Below are 7,618 nucleotides of genomic sequence, written 5' to 3'. Positions count from 1 at the left end.
ACAATGGCTCTGCCCAAGGGGCAGGCGGCTCCTGGAGGTAGGTGGACACTTGATTTCAGAAGGGGACAAAAGTAACTTAACTTTGATATTTTCATACACATCCTTCTGTTTTCTTTGACCCTGTTGGGTAGACTGAGATTTTTAGCCCAGTTGACAGATGAGAAAAGGAAAATCCTTGAGGTTTAGACTCATCCCAGGTTGCCCAGCTAATAAGGGACTGGGGGTGGGGAGGGAGATAACAAGTCTCTTGAGCCCCAGTCCCAGGTTGAATTCAGGACTGTCTGCAAACTGGATGACGGGGCTAAATTCCTTAGTGGAATTCTCACTATTCTAATTTTTCCTTTGTAGGTCATTTGCTCATTCCCTGGAGCATTAGGAAGAAACAGAAAAGGGAGAATAAAAACAAATTGCTCAATCGGATACTCTGTAAGCAGCCATGATAAAGTGTGAATGAGGCAAGTGATATTCAGTGCCCTAGACTCCCTCCCACTGGTTTTTCAAGGTCACACATTGGTGACCTTGGAGAGTCCTTGCTAATTCCTTTAGCTGTGGATACAGAAGTACATGCAGATAATGATGGATACAAGGAAGAAAGGTCTCACAACCTCTGCTGAGAACCAGAAGCAGATCCACTCATAGGAACTGGCTAGATCGTCACCAAAAATCAGGAGCTCGAAGTAGTAGGCTTCCTTCTGCCCCCACCTCTTCTGAACACAGCATGTGTCCAGGCTGGGTTATTTGGGAATAGGACAACGGCGAGAGATTCTTTTAGCAAATAGACCCACTGCAAACATAGAAGTTGAGGGTCAAGTGAAGATCTACTTACCTTGGAGACATTCCACCTACCAGATGCCACCATCCCTACCCTGCCTCCCCCAAGGCAGAGCTGAATACAGCTGAATGTTTGATGAAACTTGGCAGAGGCTGAGGAGGAGGATGGAAAATTCTAGGGGAAACACACATGGGGAGAAGAGGCCATGGGACAGAGGAGAAGAGAAAAGTGCGTGTAGACGGGGCTGACAATTTCCTGCTAAGACACAGCCAGAAACCCTGCACATTCACTCAACACCCAGTGCTCTGCAGATTCTAAAGAAATTGAAAGATGCAACATGGTCTAGAAGGAATGGGCTGCTTTGTATGTACTTGTGAATTCTGTGTCCGTTAGGGCAGCCCACGGTAAGCCCATGTACTCCTTAAACCCTGAGCCCCACCCTGCTTTTGTGACTCATCGTATCAAACACAGGACACACCAGAAAACCTACATTCTTCAGTTTTGTTCAGTTCTTGCAACCTCTGCTGAGGACCAGAAGCATCACCTGTCAATCAAACGGCTTGTTAAGCTCAGAACCACCAGTTGTTCTGGGTGAGGGGAGGATGCTCGTACCACACACTGGTGCCTCCTTTGGATCATGCCTTTCTCTTCTTCTCTCCTATTACCACCTTACTTCATCCCCACATCCCCTCAGGTTGTAGGGACCTAAAAAAGCCTCCCTATTGACTTTCCAGTCTCAAATTTCTCCAACCACAGGCATACTGCCATTGATTTGAGTTCCTTGCTAACAGGGCTACACTGACTCTCTGCTTCCTTTCCAGCCAAATCCAAAGCCCTCACCCAGACTTCTGTCTCCCCACCCATTCAGCCTTATCTCCCATAACATTGCAAGGCTGCTGTCTCATTTCCAGCTCAGGTTTTTGTGGAGTCCACCCTCTGTATTTTTCCCAATCTCACCCCACCCACCACTGACACTTCCCAAATCTAGTCCTACTCATCCCTGAGCTTCAGATTAACTTTTATCTTTTTTATATAATCATTCCTGATGTCTCCAGTCCATGGTAATCTCCCCAGGTCCCCATTTCTGGGTACAACATGAGTCACTAGTACCTTATTTCATTATTGATTAATCTCCAATTATTTTCCATGTTTTAGTCATCACTTCTCCCCTGGGCACAGAGTTGGTGTTTAATAAATATTTGGTGAAATTGCTGATTGGGGAAAATGTGGGGAAAAAGGCCATCAAATTAATCTGAATTAGCCAAAACCTGCAAACACAACTGTGCATGTGTATAAGTGTGTTTAAATGTGTGCATCCATGTCCATGTGCTTTCTTTAATTCCCAAAGCTCTCTTTCACATCCTGGAGAAACATTACTGAATGCCACTTCATTTCTCCAGTCACCTGTGCCAATACTTGAGCAAGGAATGTTCGGACCCCACCCTGACCTCTCATGATTGGCATGTGGCCCAGCCAGTGTTTGCAGGGAGACCTAGCTTCTGACCCCAGAATAAAGAGGCAATGCTTTTCCATCTGGCCCCAGATATCTTCTGAACCTAGAAGATGGTCTGTGTCTCACCATGACCTATAGTATACTGGTGGATTGGAGAGAAAGGGAAGAAAGAAGAAGGTTCTGATGAGCTGGCGATAGCAGGCGGTTCCTTGCCTGATTCAGCTTTTACAAAGTCCAGAACTCACTGATTCACGCACTTGAACAGTAGAATTCTATGAAGGTAGGGTTTCATATCCCCAGTGCCTAGTACCCAGTCAGCACTTGATGAATATTTTAAGGAATGATTGTATGTGTATGTGTGCTGGAGAGACTTCAGAGAGGCAGAATTGAGCTCCCATGGAGATAAACTTTCTAACATGAGTTGATGCCCATGGCATTACTTGCTGTCTCAGGCTGTGATTAACTCCTCTGCTCCAGGATTTCAAACAGGAGGAGGCTAATGATTAGTCAGGGATACTCTACCCAGAGAATCTAAGCAGTAAGTGGGATGTTAAACAATAGTAATAATATGCTATAGTTCTCATTATCAATATGAATGAGTTAGCATTTATCAAGTACTTATTATGTGCACCACTCACTAGCAAATCATATTTTACTTAACTTTTAATGACTCTTCAAGGGGTTTCCACCTCTGAGGGATGAAGAACCTATAAGGTCCAGTCACCTAGCTTTATCAAGCTAGGCACTGTAGAAAGATTAGAGAGAGAGAAAAAGGGGACAGAAATCAAGCCAAAATTCCTGCCCTTAACGAACTCTGAACTCAAGAAGAGAAATAGAAGTAGACACAAACTAGATTTCAAGGCAGAAAAAGATGTAGAACTAAGGAGAGTCATAGACAAAGAATTTGGGTTAGAGCCCAGAGAAAGAAGTGATTATTAGTTCTGTGGTGATGGGGAAATCCTGGCTTCCTGGAAGAAGAGGTGTTTCTTGGTGATTTTTGATTCTAACATTTCCAAGGGCAAAGATACAGGAAAGGGCAGTTGATAACCATAAATCAGGATAAGCAAAGGCCCAGAGCTCTGTAGCTGGTGTCTCATATACTGTGGCTGAGCGTCAGACGGGTAGAAGGAAGAGACACTGGGGAGAGGGGCCGTTTTGTGCCAGAACCTGGGATGCCTTTTATGATTGGCTAAGGAGCTTGAATATTATTCTCTAGGTAATTTTTAAGGTAGAAGCAACATGTTTCATTGGGGTAATTCTACCAGAATCAAAGTTGGATTAGAAAGTATCTAGTTGGTTTGGGCTGCCATAATACCATAAACTAGGAAGCTGAATAAACCACAGAAATAGTGGTTTATTAAGTTTCTCACAGTTCTGGAAGCTGAGAAGTCCAAGTTCAAGGCACTAGCAGATTCAATGCCTAATGAAGTCCCCACTTACATGGTAGAAGAGGCAAGGCAGCTCCCAGGGCCCCTTTTATAAAGGCACTAATCCCTTTTATGAGGGGCCCACCCTCATGATTTAATCACCTCCCATAGGTCCCATTCCCAATATCATCACCTTGTTTCAACACATGAATTTGAGGGGGACCCAAATGTTCCACCATAGCAGAGAGATAATCATAGCTATCACTTATTGAGTGCTTACCATGTGCCAGTGAAGGCTGTAAATAACTTGTATCCTGTCTCACTTTAGCCTACTAGTATATGAAATTAGTTCAGTAATGCCCCATTTTTCAGATGAGAACACTGAGGCAAAGAGAACTTAAGTCACTTATCCAGAGCTCTACATCCAATCCCGAAGACCCAGGAGTCCAACCTAGAATTTTTCTTCAGAGCCAGTTTTAACTCTCCTACTGCAGCACCACACCCAGTACCCAGTGAGAGCCTTGCCTATCACAATGAAATACCATTGGAGAGATGTTATTATAAAAGGCAGTATCTCCCCACTGCCTTGTATGTAAGAAATGGAGAAATATTCTCATCTCCTTGCATTCACATGAAGAAATACCAGAAAGATATACAAGAAGCTGGTATAAGCGTCAAGATCAAGGACAAGGGCCAGATGTGGAATGGGGTGATACACCTCATGTATGCCTTTAATATGGTTCTTGTTGTTGACTCATGTGAATGTGTCATTTATCTGAAAAAACAGATGATATAAAATAGAAGGCATAATTTAAAAGTTAATTCAAAGGAACAAATAAAAGAGCATAGAGTTGATAGGATTTGGAAGACAATCAAGGAGACAATGCAGACAAAAAAAAATCAACAGGGTATCAGACTTTAGCGCTAGGGGAGATGGGGACCCACTGGCTTTGCTGGGAGGACCCCAGAAGGAGAGTGGGTTGGAAGGTGGCTACAACATCTTCAAGCTTATTTATTTATAAAAGTGGACAATTGGATGTTGGGGTTAAGGATGAATACCCAGATGGGGTGTTGATCTCTGAGTTTCCCATGAAGTTGGTTACAAGCCTGTGAGTGGGGAACATGAAGAGGAGATTAAAGAAAGAGAAAGCACATGTATGATTGCATGAGTGGTGCATCTCTACACCGTGTACAACCAGAGAATTGAAATGTTGCGCTCCATTGTATATGATGAATTGAAATGCATTCTGTTGTCTTGTACAATTAAGTAGAACAAATAATAATAATAAGAGAAAGAAAAAAGAAAGAGAAATCAAGAGAGCACAAGACAGAAGTTTAAGGACCTAACTGAAGAGGCAGCTGTAGAGAGCTTACGTAGAGACTGTCAAGTCCTGATCAAGAGGCAGGACGGAGAGATGAGGACAAGGGAAAAGGGGGAGCAGGGAACCCCCAGAGGAGAGGACTTGTCTCCTGGGTCCAGTGGTTCGGGGCTGAGGACAGGATGGTAGGGTTGGGATCAGAATGTGCTGCTGGAAGAAAGAAGAGATGTTAGGTGAAACCACCCCATTTAGGAGCTTCCAGTGGGACACCCAAGGGCTCCCTTCCCCATCCTGTAAGAGGCAAGTTGACACTGAGCAGTCGTCAGTCTCCACATGTCAGCCAATGTGTAAGCTAGTAAAGGGGTGGAGAGGGTGTTCCGATAACATACTCCAGCAACTGAGTGGTTAAAGGGGGAAACTGAGGCATACAGACCTAGAAAGCATCTCTGACTTGCTGTTATCTTCCCATTCAGGCCAGCAAAAAGCTATAACTTGGTGCTTTATTGTTTTTTTTTTTTTTTTTTGTCTTCCTTTCTCTCTTTCTATGACACGCATCAATGCAAACACAATTACACACACACCAAACGCACGCACGCACACACGCGCACACCTCGGGCATAAAAGGGCTCATTCCAGCAAACCTTTTTCTGATACAGCTCACTGGGAGGGAGGGAAAGCAGAGCAGAGGAAAGAGAAGGGGAGATGCAAGCCACCCTAGCTACTTTTACTCCCCTTTAAGGCTGCCTGGTTACGGTCCTGGGAAAGAAAACCCCTGCATTCCTCCCCTTTAATTGGGTTTATTGTTAAAGCACTGGAGCAGCTAATCCTCACAGACCTGTAGGAGCAGGAGTGGGAGCGCCTAGAGCACCAACCGTTCTTCCGTGTCCCTGGGTAAGATGAACCTGCTTCTTTTCTTGCTTTGGGGGGTTTCCTCGCCCAGTGGGAGGCACGCAGTGCCTGGAGAGTGGGTTTGAAGAGCCACTTCTGTGAGCGACTTGGGCATTCATTTGAGCCCCAGTCCCAGTCTTCCCTGAATCTTGCGGTCTCAAGGGTAAGTTGTAGCTGCTGTGGAAAGCAAGTGTGAATGAGGGTCTCTGAGTGGGACTTCTCTGGGGAGCCATCTGACCATCACTCCTGGGCTGGCTCCATGGGAATCATTTATACTTCTGGGCAGGGAAAGGGGAGCAAAATATCTGTCCATGCCTCTGACTCCGACCCGGGAGGGGCCCTGTCCATCTGCAGAGTGTCAGGACCTCCAGCCCCCTAGCAGCCCCTCCCTCCAGCTCCCCCTTCATCTCTTAACCCCTCTGACCCCAACTGTCATATGGGAAAATGTCCGCTCCGCCCACCTCTCTGGGGTTTGGGGAGGGTAAGGAGAACCAGTGGGCATAAAAGGGATTTGTAAACAGTCCATGGCTCTGCAAACCCCAGGGAAGAGGATCAGGATCAGGCCTCCGGACCCTCCATGCACTGGCTTCAGGCTCCCGGTCCCCTGCTGCTGCCTTTAGATGCAGAACCTGGGCATGCTGTAGCTGTCAGTCACAAGATAGCTCCTTCACCTTCCCCAGGGGCATGTCCACCTCCCTGGACTCTTTAAACTTCCCTAGTTTAGTTCTCCTGTAAAGCTGTTAAAAGGAGGTCTGGATTCACCACCCACCGCCACCCCCATCCGCACCGTGGCCCCTTCTCTCCACGTAACTTTGACGCACAAACATTAACCCTGAGGTTTCCGGAGGTGGCTGCCAGGACTGGCGCTGGTCTGGCTGCGGTGTGCGCCTGGCCAGTCTCTTGCTCTGGAACCAGATACACTGATCATGAGGAAAATCTCTGGGAAGGGTCAAGAGAGTCAAGCAGGTTTCGACTTGGGTAAGGAGATGATCTTTTCCAGATCAGAAGCCAGAGACAGACCCTGGCCTCTGTCTTTCCTACTGAGACCTGAGCTTAACCAGGGCCAAAGATGAGACTCACATCTGAAACAGGCCACAACACAAACTGCTTAGTAATACCTGATATGGGGACCATACTTCACAGTTTATGATATGCTTTTAATTTATCTTCTTAAGGACAATCCCTCAGAGGGGTCATGGGGTATGTATTGTTACCCCGTTGGTATAGATGAGACCACTGAGGCTCAAAGGGGTTAAATGGTTTGCCTGGGGTTGCAAAGCTGCAGACTGGTGGTACTTATTTGATGGTGGTAGCACTACTTTGAACCCAGATATTCTGGTAAATTCAGTGACCTTTCCATGTTGCTACAGATAGCTATGAGTGGGTGGGGGGTTCAAGAATACTCTTTAGAAAGATGGGGCAAAACTTTGGGGAAAGCCTGAGGTCAGAGTCAGAAAAGATTTAAGCTGCTACCAGAGGAGGCTCCAGTAATAGACGCGGTTCTTCCAGCCTCAATATGAGAAAGCTGAGCGCCCGGGAACTCAGCCTTCTCAGACCACCCAAGCCAGCCGTGTGTTGGGGAGAGGGGGCGTGGATCATTCAGGTGTTGGATGGTTGCCTGACAGCATCACAAAGAGGAAGGTGGAGATGAGTGTCATTCCCACAAAGAGGAAACAGGAAAGAGTCAACAGGTTACAAGGTATAGTGACAAGAGAACTGGTGTAGGAGTTTGAGGGACTGGAACTCCCAGTCCAGCTCTGTCACTAACTGTCTGTTGGATTTGGGGCATTTCTTTCCGAACATTTCTATTCATTGATGG

The sequence above is a fragment of the Marmota flaviventris genome, chromosome 12 (assembly GCF_047511675.1).
Source record: "Marmota flaviventris isolate mMarFla1 chromosome 12, mMarFla1.hap1, whole genome shotgun sequence".
NCBI classification, from domain to species: Eukaryota; Metazoa; Chordata; class Mammalia; order Rodentia; family Sciuridae; genus Marmota; species Marmota flaviventris.
This window is presented reverse-complemented; position numbering follows the sequence as displayed.